A 16,294-nucleotide genomic window follows, 5' to 3' on the forward strand; every position below is an offset into this window, starting at 1 on the left:
TTATGGTTGAATTTGTAAATGCAATTGTGAATTAATCTTTTCATAGTACTTGAATTTTGTGCTCGTTTTTATACTCTACATGTGTATGAATGTTAGCAAAGGCGTTTTAAAATGCTAATGTTATGTGACATTGGAATTTTAACCAGCATTTTCAATACCTTGCAGAATTTTATCTCATTTAAAATAGAATTACCTTCCTAGATACTTTTTCTTTATTTTATCTTATTATCACCAGTGATTTCGTGGCTATATTTTTCATATTTCAATAGTAAAATTGTATTTCTTACTATTAAAACTTGCTAGTCATGTGTGTGGGTGGTTTAATTTATTAATAATAATGATAATAGTGAATGGTTTATTGAAGGTTCGCAAAGCGAATACTCATATTCAATCCACAGCGATTTGAAAAGATCCCAATTTTTTTTTTTATTGTTAAAATTGATGAATAAGAATTACATTCTTTTGACTCGTTGACCCCAAAAATACGCAATTTGTTCCAGGGATTGATAAGATTTTAAATATAATTACAGCCAGTGACTGCAAACAAGGTACAGTTTGAAAGTACCACCTTGTATGCTTGTTTGCGAAGACGTTCTTTCAATTTGTTTCTTCTTTATTTTCGAGTAAATTAGAATTTTGCTTTATATAGTATTAAATTCGTTCATTTTCAAATTTAGTATGTTAGTTTAAATACATAGGAAGAATAATGAATTATTTTTTAAAAGTGGTTTCTAAAATATCTCCTCTTGTCAACGAAAAATGAATGGCTTAAGGAGTCTAGTCAATAGGAGGATGGCTTCTAAACATCCTAGCCAAGATAGGAAAATTTAAGCCAATAAGAGACGGCCATACATAATTATTCCGGTGGAGGTCTCTGATTGGCTGTGGAAAATTTTGTAGGTTTTCAGGGCATTTCTACTGGATCTACGAAGGAGTGAAGGTTGGTGAAATTTTAGTTCCCCAAAATTTATTTCAAATTTCATCGTAATGGCTAACTTTATGCATAGCAATAACTAAATCTCTAAATTGAATGTAGCCATTAGGAATGGCAATGGTTTTTAATAGAATGCCACTTCATTAGAAAATATCTTGAAATTATTCACTAGGGTTTGGACTATCTGCTTGATTCGATTATGTGCGCGCGCGCGTGTGGTCGCTGTAATATCGTAGCTTCTTCTAATTATGTGGTCGTAGACGCGATATGATAAATGGACCTTTAATTACCGTGTAATAGGTATTGCTGAAAAGATACCAGTCGTAGGTTGGGGTGATGGTGGATAATGCTAAACGAGAATTTACTTCATATCCTCGAGTATTTTTTTTTTTCCTCAAAAGTTGTGCTTTTACAAAGGTTGCTTGATTTTGTTTTAATTTCAACATGTGAATTATATGAGGTAATCGTTACCTGGCCTTTTTTAAACCAATTAGGAGCTTCCAAATATTTATGCTCAAGTTCCCGTATGTTGTTTTACAGTAGCCATTTTTTCCACTCTTCCATTCAGTTTGAGTTAAACCACCATCGCATAGAAACGTCTCCAAGATGGAACTTGAAGGAAGTACAATCTCTTTCGACATTTAGTGTAATTTTATCTATTTCGGCAATTAATTATGATGGAAACGCTTTCCTTTAAAAACCATTAGAATGACGAAGTGAATCCTAGATCATTGATACTTTAATTTACAGACACTTAAATAAACCACATATTTTTTCCAACTGGTTATCTAGTGTGTTTTACATTTCTGATCAATATTATTGTTTCAAATTATTCGCTTTTTGGCATTTCCCGATCCCCCCCCCCCCAAAAAAAAAAAAGGTTTCCCACTTGGGTCCCCAATAATTGTCTTTATAAGGGGGTCCAAAAACTCATGAACGGGTGTTTTACCCCCAGCAATCATGTTCAGAAATGCATAAAACACAAGTTAGCGAGTAGGAAAAATATATGGTTCACGTATTCGGCTAGAAATTAAAGTACCATATATTTACCATTTCATTAATTACCTTTGATTATTTAGTTAGTTACTGATATGACTGTTTTATTGATTATTGGTGCGATGATTTTATTGATTACTGGTGTGATGATTTTATTGATTACTGGTGCGATGATTTTATTGATTACTGGTGCGATGATTTTATTAATTACTGGTGCGATGATTTTATAGATTACAGGTGCAATTATTTTATTACTGGTGCGATGATTTTATTGATTACTGGTGCGATGATTTTATTGATTACTGGTGCGGTGATTTTATTGATTATTGGTGCGATGATTTTATTGATTACTGGTGCGGTGATTTTATTGATTATTGGTGCGACGATTTTAATGATTATTGGTGCGATGATTTAAATGATTACTGGTGCGATGATTTTATTGATGATTGGTGCGACGATTTTAATGATTATTGGTGCGATGATTTAAATGATTACTGGTGCGGTGATTTTATTGATTATTGGTGCGACGATTTTAATGATTACTGGTGCGATGATTTTATTGATTATTGGTGCGACGATTTAATGATTATTGGTGCGACGATTTAAATGATTACTGGTGCGGTGATTTTATTGATTATTGGTGCGACGATTTTAATGATTACTGGTGCGATGATTTAAATGATTACTGGTGCGATGATTTTATTGATTATTGGTGCGACGATTTTAATGATTATTGGTGCGATGATTTAAATGATTACTGGTGCGATGATTTTATTGATTACTGGTGCAGTGATTTTATTGATTACTGGTGCGATGATTTAAATGATTACTGGTGCAGTGATTTTATTGATTATTGGTGCGACGATTTTAATGATTACTGGTGCGATGATTTAAATGATTACTGGTGCGATGATTTTATTGATTATTGGTGCGACGATTTTAATGATTATTGGTGCGATGATTTAAATGATTACTGGTGCGATGATTTTATTGATTACTGGTGCGGTGATTTTATTGATTACTGGTGCGATGATTTAAATGATTATTGGTGCGATGATTTTATTGATTACTGGTGCGGTGATTTTATTGATTATTGGTGCGACGATTTTAATGATTATTGGTGCGACGATTTTAATGATTATTGGTGCGATGATTTAAATGATTACTGGTGCGATGATTTTATTGATTATTGGTGCGACGATTTTAATGATTATTGGTGCGATGATTTAAATGATTACTGGTGCGATGATTTTATTGATTATTGGTGTGATGATTTTATTGATTACTGGTGGGATGATTTTATTGATTATTGGTGCGACGATTTTAATGATTATTGGTGCGATGATTTAAATGATTACTGGTGCGATGATTTTATTGGTTACTGGTGCGGTGATTTTATTGATTACTGGTGCGATGATTTAAATGATTATTGGTGCGATGATTTTATTGATTACTGGTGCGATGATTTTATTGATTACTGGTGCGATGAATCTATTGATTACTGGTGCGGTGATTTTATTGATTATTGGTGCGGTGATTTTATTGATTACTGGTGTGATGATTTTATTGATTATTGGTGTGATGATTTTATTGATTACTGGTGCGGTGATTTTATTGATTATTGGTGTGATGATTTTATTGATTACTGGTGCGATGATTTTATTGATTATTGGTGCGACGATTTTAATGATTATTGGTGCGATGATTTAAATGATTACTGGTGAGATGATTTTATTGATTACTGGTGCGATGATTTTATTGATTATTGGTGCGACGATTTTAATGATTATTGGTGCGATGATTTAAATGATTACTGGTGCGATGATTTTATTGATTACTGGTGCGATGATTTTATTGATTATTGGTGTGATGATTTTATTGATTACTGGTGCGATGATTTTATTGATTATTGGTGCGACGATTTTAATGATTATTGGTGCGATGATTTAAATGATTACTGGTGCGATGATTTTATTGATTACTGGTGCGACGATTTTATTGATTATTGGTGCGACGATTTTAATGATTATTGGTGCGATGATTTAAATGATTACTGGTGCGATGATTTTATTGATTACTGGTGCGATGATTTTATTGATTATTGGTGTGATGATTTTATTGATTACTGGTGCGGTGATTTTATTGATTATTGGTGCGACGATTTTAATGATTACTGGTGCGATGATTTTATTGATTACTGGTGCGATGATTTTATTAATTATTGGTGTGATGATTTTATTGATTACTGGTGCGGTGATTTTATTGATTATTGGTGCGACGATTTTAATGATTACTGGTGCGATGATTTTATTGATTACTGGTGCGATGATTTTATTGATTACTGGTGTGATGATTTTATTGATTATTGGTGTGATGATTTTATTGATTACTGGTGCGGTGATTTTAATGATTACTGGTGTGATGCTTTTATTGATTACTGGTGCGATGATTCTATTGATTATTGGTGCGACGATTTTAATGATTACTGGTGCGATGATTTTATTGATTACTGGTGTGATGATTTAAATGATTACTGGTGGGATGATTTTATTGATTACTGGTGCAGTGATTTTATTGATTATTGGTGCGATGATTTTATTGATTACTGGTGCGGTGATTTTATTGATTATTGGTGCGACGATTCTAATGATTACTGGTGCGATGATTTTATTGATTATTGGTGCGATGATTTTATTGATTACTGGTGCGGCGATTTTATTGATTATTGGTGCGACGATTTTATTGATTATTGGTGCGACGATTCTAATGATTACTGGTGCGATTATTTTATTGATTACTGGTGGGAAGATTTTATTGATTATTTGTGGGAAGATATTTTGGTTACTGGTGCTATGATTGGTGCGATGATTTTGATTACTGTTGTGATTATTTTATTGATTACTGGTGCAATGTTTCTTGATGATTGGGGCCATGATTTTATTGATTACTGGTGCGATGATTTTGTTGGTTACTGTTACGATTATTTTTTTGATTACTGGTGCTATGATTTTATTGATTACTGGTGCTATGATTTTATTGATTACTGGTGCGATGATTTTATTGATAACTGGTGTGATTATTTTATTGATTACTGGTGCGATGATTTTATTGATTATTGGTGCGACGATTTTATTGATTACTGGTGCTATGCTTTTACTGATTACTGGTGCGATGATTTTATTGATGGTATTTGTTTACAAGAGCACGGTCTCTATTTACTCCAAAATTATGCAGTACCGCAGCTCTCTTCTTCTTATACAGTAATTGGGAGGTTCTTTAAATGGGGGGAAAGCAAAAAATGTCAAGATTTGTTAAGCAAGGGGGGAGGAGTTATAAAAAACTAGCTTGGTTTCCTCACTAAACCATCTGGAATTAACATCAGCAAAATAGTCAACCTAAGAGAAGTTTGTGATGACAGCGTACATAAACAGTAGTTCGTGATGCTAGTGTGCATTTGATATATATTCAAAATGCAGTTTATACTAAATTAGAAATGGAGTAATTACTCAAGTGTCCATAAAATATAAATTCACAAATAGTGACACACTTTTAATTTAGTATTTATTTTGAATATATGGTATATCAAATGTATGCTGGTATCACAAACTGATGTTAGGTTGACCATGTTAACGATGTCAGTTGCAGGTCTTTAGTGAGGAAACAAAACTAGTTTTTTCATAACCCCTCCCCCCTTGCTCAACAGATCTTGCTATTTGTAGCTTTCACCCCATTTAAAGACCCTCCTAATTACTGTACAAGAAGAGGAGAGCTGCAGGACTGCATAATTTTGAAGTAAATCGATAGCGTGCTCTTGTCAACACATACCTTATTGATTACTGGTGCGATTATTTGATTGATTACTACTGGTGGTATGATTTTATTGATTACTGGTGCGATGATTCTATTGATTACTGGTGCGATGATTCTATTGATTACTGGTGCGATGATTTTGTTGATTACTGGTGTGATTGTTTTGTTGATTACTGGTGCGATTATTTTATTGATTACTACTGGTGGTATGATTTTATTGATTACTGGTGCGATGATTCTATTGATTACTGGTGCGATGATTTTGTTGATTACTGGTGTGATTGTTTTGTTGATTACTGGTGCGATTATTTTATTGGATACTGGTATTTTATTGATTACTGGTGCAATCATTTTATTGGTTACTGGTGCGATCATTTTATTGATTACTGATGCGATTATTTTATTGATAACTGGTTGGATTATTGTATTGATTACTGGTGCGATGAATTTGATTACTGATGTGATGATTTTATTGATTAAGGTGCGATTATTTTATCGGTTACTGGTGCGATGATTTTTTCGATTACTGGTGCGATTATTTTATTAATTACTAGTGCGAGGTTTTTATTGATTACTGGTGCGGTGATTTTATTCATTACTGGTGTGATGCTTTTATTGATTACTGGTGCGATTGTTTTATTGATTATTGGTGCGGTGATTTTATTGATTACTAGTGCGATTATTTTATCTATTACTGGTGTAAATAGTGAATTAGTGAGATCAATTCATTAGTTAACGCTATAAATACATTAATTATTCATTAACGTAAGTGTAATGAATTTAGTGATATAATTTACATTAATTTCTAGTTACCCAGAGGAAGGGTTGGACATATATTTATCTTTTTTTTTTTCCTTGAAATTTTTGACATCTCGGTGATGGCAAGTTATGTATTCTGGGAAGAAAGCGACTTATATATCAGGTTTTTCAAATATTTCTTTTCACTATCTCGATTTTCTCCTAAAAACATTTTGCCCTTGTTATTTCGGGGTAGATAAAATCCGGAAGTTGACGTAAAGTTTTTTATTTTTTATTTCTAACGCGTAAGTAGTTTTAACCACTATCAAACAATGCAACGATTTTCCTTTAATGCTATGTTGAAGTCTGGAATGACATCCCAAATTTTTCTAGGGAATGATTGGGGACAGTTTTAAATACAACTTTATTTTCCTAATTCATAAGAAAGGCGTTTGTCTATTAAAGACAATGTTAAAACCAGTTTCTCTCACTTTACTACGTAAACACTGTTCTTGCTACATAATAAAACTGTTAGTTAAGATCAAGTATTAAGGTTAGCAACCAATAAGTGTGACTAATTATAAACTACTGCATTTAGTTGATAATGGTGAATTTCAGTTCAGGGATCGATTGTTTAGTAGTTGTTTTATAATTATAGAAAATGTTTGATATTACGCCTGCTCCCCAACTCTCTCTCTCTCTCTCTCTCTCTCTCTCTCTCTCTCTCTCTCTCTCTCTCTCTCTCTCTCTCTCTCTCTCTCTCTCTCTCTCTCTCCCCTTCCTTATAAATTTGAAATTTGAAATACTCATCGTACTTATTCTAGTGATCATTAGCGAATAGTGCTAATTGAATTACCAAGGTCATTCCCCTTATCTTATAAAAAAACAATAATTTTCATAGAGTAAAAATATCTAGATTCGGAATATAATCATTTCCATATAACCTAAATAAGATAATGTTATATTTTTTGGTGATTTTATCATAGATGCAAAAGCTGAAAGGATTTCCGAGATTAAACTTTACCCTACAAAATCCCAATTTTCCATGAAGGTGTTCAGCATTATTTCACCTAATTAGAATTAAACGTGTATTGGGTTGAAATTTTAATATCTTGAAAAGTCGTTTTAGAATTTCGAAAGATCCCTTTACAATAGGTAATTAATCTGCGTGATATAAAACCACATTTAATAGAGCTACCATTGTTGGGAAGAAGTTTATACATTGAAGCAGGTATGTATCATAGGTGTCTGGTATAATTTATGTAGAATAGATGGAAAAACTAGTCAGCCCCTCAGGAGTGCAATACGTACTAATTAGATATACTGTACATGCTGCAGCCCACACGAGCTCTCAAATATACTTGAAAAAATATTTTGAAACCTAATGATTAAGCCCCTTTGTCAAAACATTCCTATTAAAATTCTTTTGTAGCATTTGGTTAAATAGCGATTTCCAGAATATTGACGACATGCTATTGTCGTACCAATAGGTTAAGCTAGGTACCGTAAGATGTGGTGTTAACCTTCACATGTCCTTCTAGATAGCTCTTGACATCAACACAAGACAGGCTCAACAGCCTGATGTTCAACTCTAGATCTGCTAATGTTCTTAGACTGGATTTGAAATATGCATTAGGACGATAGGGTCTGGCACTTAGTGAGGAAGACCATTAACTGCCCGTGTGTAACTGGGGAAAAACTTTACTAGCAGGGCGGCAAGACCCTTTCTAGTACAAAACCAAGTGGTGTTGAAACTTGAGAAGTTGTTGTGACTTTAAATGAGGGTTAGCATAGCATTTCTATATATTAAAAGTGTTGTCTGTTAATCAGCTTTAAGCGTTGTTAAAGCTTGGAAATAAATTTGATTAATCTTAGCAAGTGTCAGTGGTTTTAATGAGGTTAATTTTGATCATGTCTATTAAATTTAGGTGTCGGGAAAATGTAGGACTTGAATGTCAGATTCAAGGTATAACTACCTGATTTAAGCCCAGTGTAAGAGACTAACAGTAAGCAAATAAATATGGATTGTTACAAATTCGCAATCTATTTTTACTAAGATTTGATTTTAAACTGGCGACCTGCCAGTATTTGAGCGGAAAGGACAAAGGTGACACAAACCTCATTCACTCTGAAGAGAGATATTTGAAGATACTGTAAAAGCATCTGTATAAAGAGTAATTCCTTGAAGTACTGCTTAAGAATATAATTTGCCGCAGTAATCAGTTATATATAGAAGAGTTACTCAAAATCATGAATACTGAAAAGCGTCCTGCTTCCATTTTTTTCTTTCTTTTTTCTTTTTTTTTTCTTTTTTTATGGTCAAGTTACATTTTTTACAATCATATTTCTAGTATGATTACAGCCAATAGCATTTTTATATAAACATAAACCATCTAAATTAACAATTTAAAAAATTACACATCTTTATTTTGAATTTTTGGTTACTCAAAAACAATAGTTTATATACATTTTGTGAAAATTCTCCTGCTTCCTAGTAGTGGATGATAATTTTCAATAAACTCGAGTTTTATTACATTTTATCTTTATTTAAATGTAATTTCCAATTTTGATGTTGAACACACAAAACTCCCAAATTTCCCAATACAGAATTCAGTTGTTGTATTGTGCAGACGGAGATATATATATTGACCCTTAAATCATATTTTATCTCCTTTAAAAGATAATAGGTTTAGTTTTTTTAATGGAGAAACTGAATCCTAGGGAAGTTACGTCGCGAGTAATATCTGCAGTGTTCAGGAATTTCTGTGCTTCAATGAACTGGTTGCATAATAGGCAGCAAAGTCATCTCCACTTAAGGCGCTTAGGACTCAAAAAGTAATTTTTGTAGTTAAAATCATTGGGGCTAAAAGTAAATAGCACACAGCTCATTGAGCTTCCTCCAGGATTACCTCTTCAAATTCAAAAGTTTCAGACTAGGCAACGTTGACAAATCTAGGTAATATCATAGGCTTTTCGAGTGTTAGAAATACAGCAATAGATACATCTTCAATTGCCAAGTATTTCCTGGAGGTCTTTAAAATATGCTTATCGTCTCATTGAACGATTTAGATTATCACATAAATATCCGAAAGACTGAAAATAAGGCTTTCAAGTGAAACTGAAGATACTCTTGCCTCTAAATGCTTCTATAGTGTAGATTTGACAATAGATGAGCAAAATGGGGTGTGAAATGCTGAATGCCTTGAAATGCACAATAAAATGACTGTGCAGGTCCTGTAGATATTAGGGTTCCCCTGCTGTATGGGACCAGCAAAGCAGCTCTTAAAGTAAGTAAAGTATATCAGCAGTAAGTGATCTGGTTCAAGTTTCATGAAACCTTCCTTTTTTTTCAAGTGAGTCACCTGCCATTTGCTTCACAGTCCAATTCACTCAGCTTCGAGTACTTCCTTTTCATATCAGAATTGAATACAAGCTACTCTTACTATCGTTTAAGATACTGAACCAAAATATCTAAAAGAATACCTGAACAAACTAGAACTAGAAACAAATGTTAACATAAAACACATGAGTGACAAACATAGGCTATCTGAACCAAGAACAAATAGTAAATTTGGTGAAAGGGCTTTTAGCTACTGTGCGCCTAGACATTATAATAAACTGCCAACTGAAATGAAGGACCTAAAGGGAGCAATTGAATTTAAGAAGAAACTAAAGACATTACTTTTCACAAGATCATATGATTTGGAAGATGCTACAATCAAAGAATTGTATAAGTTATAATGAAAATGGTTCGTTAGATGATTAATATGGACCGCCCGAGAAGTAGTTCACTCTACTTCAGTGGAGGGTTGGATTTAAACCCAAAACAAGTAAACAAGTAAGATAAGGAGCGCCTTGCCTTTCCAGCATCGCCTGGCTTTGACCCTAAACGTTGTATTCGCTTCCATTCAAGATGGAGGGGAGAAGCTCAGTTTGCAAAATGATCTTGAATAGTAAATAGACCCCTTAACATTAGCTGCCTATTAAGGTCAATTTGTTCTCTGTGGACGTACTTCATTGATGTATTTTCTGTGATATAACATTTTACCTAACCACAGTCCTATTAGCTAATTGATTGATTTATTACTTAATTACGTACTTGTCACTAATTTAAAACCTCTTATCTGAGGTCCCATTCCACAAGGAAAGCTTGGGCGTACTGCAGAACCCACACACTTTCAAGTGCAAATATTTTAGAATAATTTTCAATCTTATATTCTGTAAATTTGGATATCAGTTAGTCTCATTGTTGATGGGTTTTGCTAGTGGAAACCTGGCGATGCTTATATATTAAAGGGTTTCGACCACTCACATGTAACTATAGCATGTGGCATCACTACTGACTGTTATCAGTTTATAGCGTTCTGTATACAGTACTTGGCAACTTTAAACTCATTTTAAACTTGTCAATTGCTAATATTTTGCAGAAATAGATTGAGTATTATCACTAGGCTTCCTTAGTACAAGCTTCATGATTATTTGTTATGAGAAATTATTGTTAATGGCCGCTATTTCATATTTTAGATTTCAGTTTTAATGTTGAGCTGCATGTGACTTTAGAGACATGAACATATAAATTGAAAATGAGACATTAATGAGGGTGTTACGTATTTTCATTTTATGAAAACTGACTACAAAATCTTTGGGACAACAATAGGGAAGATAATTCTCTCTCTCTCTCTCTCTCTCTCTCTCTCTCTCTCTCTCTCTCTCTCTCTCTCTCTCTCTCTCAAATGGTCTCATGGACCCCAACGCTAGGTCATATGTCCTGTGACCTGTTGAAAGTTTCCAAGGATTGATATTTCGAGTGGGGTTATCAGCCCCGTGAGCACGTAGCTTCCAGAAATATGTAGGCAATGTCTATAGTATGTAGAAGTTTGAAAGTATACATAATTCCATCTCGTTTTATAAACAAGGGGTGGACGTGCATCGCTTCGAGATATTTCCTTAGTATCGCCATGCTTGACCCTTGGTCAAACTGCTGAAGCTTATACCAAGGTTCACATAGACCTTTTCTTACACTATGTAGTAGTGAATCTCTCTCTCTCTCTCTCTCTCTCTCTCTCTCTCTCTCTCTCTCTCTCTCTCTCTCTCTCTCTCTCCCCACATCATCATCATCATCGCTAACCTTTATCCTTCTGAAATGGGGGTTGATATTGGAAATTCCCTTCATAATAATGGTGATAAAGTAATGATACCATGTTTAAAGGGTTTAAAGGCCTGTCATGAATGGCAGCGGCATATGATAGTTAAATTGCCCTATCGAGCAGGACAATGCCCCTAAAGACTTACCATATATACTATGATCAGCGGCCAAGGCCCCTCTCCATCCAAGGTATGACCAAGGATGACCAGGCAATGGCTGCCGATGACTCAGCAGATAGACCTATAGGCTCCCACAAACCCCCCCTCCCCCCTCTTTAGCTCACAAGGATGGTGAGGTTGCAGCGACCAAAGAAACTATCGAGTTTGAGCGGGACTCGAACCCCAGTCTAGCGTTCACCAATCAGGGACGTTACCATATATGACAAACGTGACAGATGCCATGTACTAAATCGCTTCTATAGTGAGAGATGCGGTCACATTGAGAAGGAATGCAAATTCAGAAATGGTGGAAAAACCTGTAGAATTTATACTGATGATCATGAAACGAAGGAGAATACTTTGAATTTTGTCACGAGTATTAACTGTTTAATTAAGACAGAAAAGTTGAAATATTGAACTTCTATTGAATCTCGGTATGTTTCAAAGGCTTTGTTGTAGAAGCATAGTAGTAAAAAGTTACTGGTCATTGGTGCATATTGATTTTTGACAATGGTATATTTGTGAAATATAAGACTGTGGATTAATCTTTATACAAGAATTGTTTAAATATCAATGTTTTTAGTGGTTGTGGTAACATCAAATAATTGGTGAAAGCGCTGATTACCCCTTACCAGACCTCCAAAAAAATGGATGATCGTTACCGAAACGCTGAACAGATCAAACTATGATTTCTTTTATTAGCTTGACATCTGAGGTGTTCAAAAAAGTGTTGATGGACTTTTGGGTCTCTTTGCTAAATAGCATTTTGGCGGTGATATTTGAAAATGGTTGATGTAGATCTTGCTAAACAAGTATTTTCAGAAAATTGCCCACAATCTTTTCCTTTCTGATCTTTTTAAGTTGAAAATGAGTTCAAAATGTTTCTCTTTAAATTTTGAATCTTTTCATATATAATTTTATTGGATTCCACAAGTCTGTATTAGATACAGAATCAGAACATTAAATTTTTTTGTTTTACTTTAAGTATATTATATTTTTAAACATTAAAATTACACGCTGGTTATATAAAAATAGCTTTAGTCTCTGACGTCCGGCAGAAATTCAAAACTCGCGGCAATCGCAGATAGAGTAGCCAGGTGTACCGCCCTCATGTGAGATTATTATTATTATTATTATTATTATTATTACTATCCAAGCTACAACCCTGGTTGGAAAAGCAAGATGCTATAAGCCCAGGGGCTCCAACAGGGAAAAATAGCCCAGTGAGGAAAGGAAATAAGGAAATAAATAAATGAAGAGAACAAATTAACAATAAATCATTCTAAAATAAGAAACAACGTCAAAACAGATATGTCATATAATAAACTATCAACAACATCAAAAACAAATATGTCATAAATAAACTATAAAAAGACTATGTCCGCCTGGTCAACAAAAAAGCATTTGCTCCAACTTTGAACTTTTGAAGTTCTACTGATTCAACCACCCGATTAGGAAGATCATTCCACAACTTGGTCACAGCTGGAATAAAACTTCTAGAGTACTGCGTAGTATTGAGCCTCGTGATGGAGAAGGCCTGGCTATTAGAATGAACTGCCTGCCTAGTATTACGAACAGGATAGAATTGTCCAGGGAGATCTGAATGTAAAGGATGGTCAGAGTTGTGAAAAATCTTATGCAACATACATAATGAACTAATTGAACGACGGTGCCAGAGATTAATATCTAGATCAGGAATAAGAAATTTAATAGACCGTAAGTTTCTGTCCAACAAATTAAGATGAGAATCAGCAGCTGAAGACCAGACAGGAGAACAATACTCAAAACAAGGTAGAATGAAAGAATTAAAACACTTCTTCAGAATAGATTGATCACCGAAAATCTTGAAAGACTTTCTCAATAAGCCTATTTTTTGTGAAATTGAAGAAGACACAGACCTTATATGTTTCTCAAAAGTAAATTTACTGTCGAGAATCACACCTAAAATTTTGAAAGAGTCATACATATTTAAAGAAACATTATCAATACTGAGATACGGATGTTGAGGAACCACCATCCTTGACCTACTTACAATCATACTTTGAGTTTTGTTAGGATTCAACTTCATACCCCATAATTTGCACCATGCACTAATTCTAGCTAAATCTCTATTAAGGGATTCACCAACCCTAGATCTACATTCAGGGGATGGAATTGATGCAAAGAGAGTAGCATCATCTGCATATGCAACAAGCTTGTTTTCTAGGCCAAACCACATGTCATGTGTATATAGTATGAAAAGTAATGGGCCAAGAACACTACCCTGTGGAACACCGGATATCACATTCCTATAATCACTATGGTGCCCATCAACAACAACTCTTTGAGATCTATTACTTAAAAAATCAATAATAATGCTAAGAAACGACCCACCCACTCCCAACTGTGTCAGTTTGAAAACAAGGGCCTCATGATTAACACGGTCAAAGGCAGCACTAAAATCAAGGCCAATCATACGAACTTCCCGACCACAATCAAGGGATTTCTGTACAGCATTGGAGATTGTAAGAAGGGCATCACATGTTCCAAGGCCTTTACGAAAACCAAATTGCAAACTAGGGAGTAGATGATTACCTTCAGCAAACCTATTAAGACGTTTTGCCAGAAGACGTTCAAAAACTTTAGATAATATGGGAGTTATGGAAATTGGGCGGTAATCAGTGGGACTTGAGCTACCACAAACACATTTACATAGAGGAGTAACATTACCAATTCTCCAACTAGTGCTGAAAGCTCCTCTTCTTGCTAACTTGCGCAAAATAACAGATCTTCTCTGCCGCCATTGCTGGCAACATCTTCAGAATTCACTCGCTAACTACCTTGGATTTTTTATAGTTATCTTTGGTGATGTACAATTAAGGCTTTCGCTTGTTGGATTCTGCTTTCGGATTCTCTTGAAACTTTTTTGATTTGGATTATTTGGATTATTTTGACCCTTACTTGTTTTTGATCTCTTAACTTTTCCTTATGGCCGACCCCTCTCCCTCCTATAGAAAGTGTGTGAAAGGGTGTACGACTCGGCTTCCTAAAGCCGCTGTAGGTCCCGACTCAATTTGTACTAAATGTAGGTATAATATTTGTGAATTTGGAGATCGATGTGAAGAATGTGTTTCATTGTCTGAGAGTGAGTGGCTGGCTTTTGAGCGCTACCATCGTAAATTAGAGAGAGACAGAGTTAGGCGTAGTTCTTCTCGTTCTAGAGAATTATCCACTTCCCATGTCATTGAATTTAATCCTTCCCCTGTAGTGGTAGTACCAGATCCCACTACTGTTATCGTCTGAGCCTACACTTAAAGATATGACGACCACGATTCAAGCCCTCGGAGTAGGGGTGGAATCGCTCGCTGCGGACATGAATCAGCTCATGTCCGACGTGAACCAATTAAAAAGTGTTGGTGCTAAAAGTGCGATTAATGTGTTCAGTGCTGTGGAGGGTGCGTCTGCTCGAGCCTGTTGTTCACTTAGCCTTAGACCTCTTCCAAGCTCCCCAACCCCTGGGAGAAGGAATGTTGATCGGCGAAAGGGAACGAGAGGCGTTACCGCTTGGACAGACGTCCCCTCGACCGTACCTGTTGTCGCATCACGGGACACTCACCCTCACCATGGGAAAGGTGAGGTTAGTTTGTTATCTTCATGTTCGGAAGACGCTACGCACGACAAAGGCTGGCGTCAAGCGTCCAGACCACTTAAGACGAAAGCAGATGCGGTAGCGTAGCGTCGCGACGCTTCGCCGCAAGTGCCTGGCTGTGGCTATTGGGACAGTCCAGAGCGATTCCCTTCGTCCGTCGACGGTTCCCCTGCTAAACGTCCTGATAGGATGTCAGAGGCTGACAAAGGTCTATTTCAGCCTGATGCGGATCTTGTTTCTGAGTCTGGTATTACGGTTCATGCACCACCGCTTCCGTCAGACTGGTTTCCGTCTTCTGAAAACTTGGCGCGTTACGTAAGTGATGAAGAAGGCGAGTTTGCGGATGAAGTTTCTTCACCTGTGTCACCGCATGTTGATCCTAATTGGACTATGCTGCAAGGAATGCAACAGCAGCTCTCGTCCTTTATGCAGTCTTATCAGCCGACTGTCAGCAAGAGTGTGGTTATCCAAGATTCCGATTGCAGGGATTCTTCTCTTCTTGACTAAAAGCGTCGGAAGGCGTCTAGTCTTGTCGCGCGTGATCACGTTCAACTGCCTAAGCAACAAGCAGTGATACACGACTATGAACGGCGTGATAAGGTGTATGTGTCTCTTTGGGTTCCTGATTCTCTTGACACTAAACGTCAGGCTACCAAGCGTGACGCCGAGCGTCATCCTTCCAAGCACGGCGACGATTGCCAGGCAGCTAAGCGTGATGCTGAGCGTCAAGCTAGACGTGACATCGAGCGACAGGCACGTGACGTTGAACGTCAAGCAAAGAGTGATGCCCAACGTCAGTCAGATGTTGTTCGACATGCAGTCGGACGTGATGTCGAGCGCAAGAGTAGCAAACATCATGAGGACGTCAGCCATTCCGAGCGTCT

At 35.8% G+C, this 16,294-nt stretch overlaps 1 long non-coding RNA gene across 1 annotated transcript in view; it reads left to right on the forward strand.

Annotated features, from left to right (window-relative positions):
• The first annotated feature begins 828 nt into the window (after positions 1 to 828).
• The window catches only part of LOC137632502 (uncharacterized), a 34,584-nt gene continuing 19,118 nt past the window's right edge, over positions 829 to 16,294 (forward strand). Inside the window, exon 1 of the long non-coding RNA XR_011042049.1 lies at positions 829 to 940. This is a non-coding gene — a long non-coding RNA (uncharacterized lncRNA). The remainder of the gene's footprint in view (positions 941 to 16,294) is intronic.

Source organism: Palaemon carinicauda, chromosome 41 (genome assembly GCF_036898095.1).
Source record: "Palaemon carinicauda isolate YSFRI2023 chromosome 41, ASM3689809v2, whole genome shotgun sequence".
In the NCBI taxonomy this organism is placed as follows: Eukaryota; Metazoa; Arthropoda; class Malacostraca; order Decapoda; family Palaemonidae; genus Palaemon; species Palaemon carinicauda.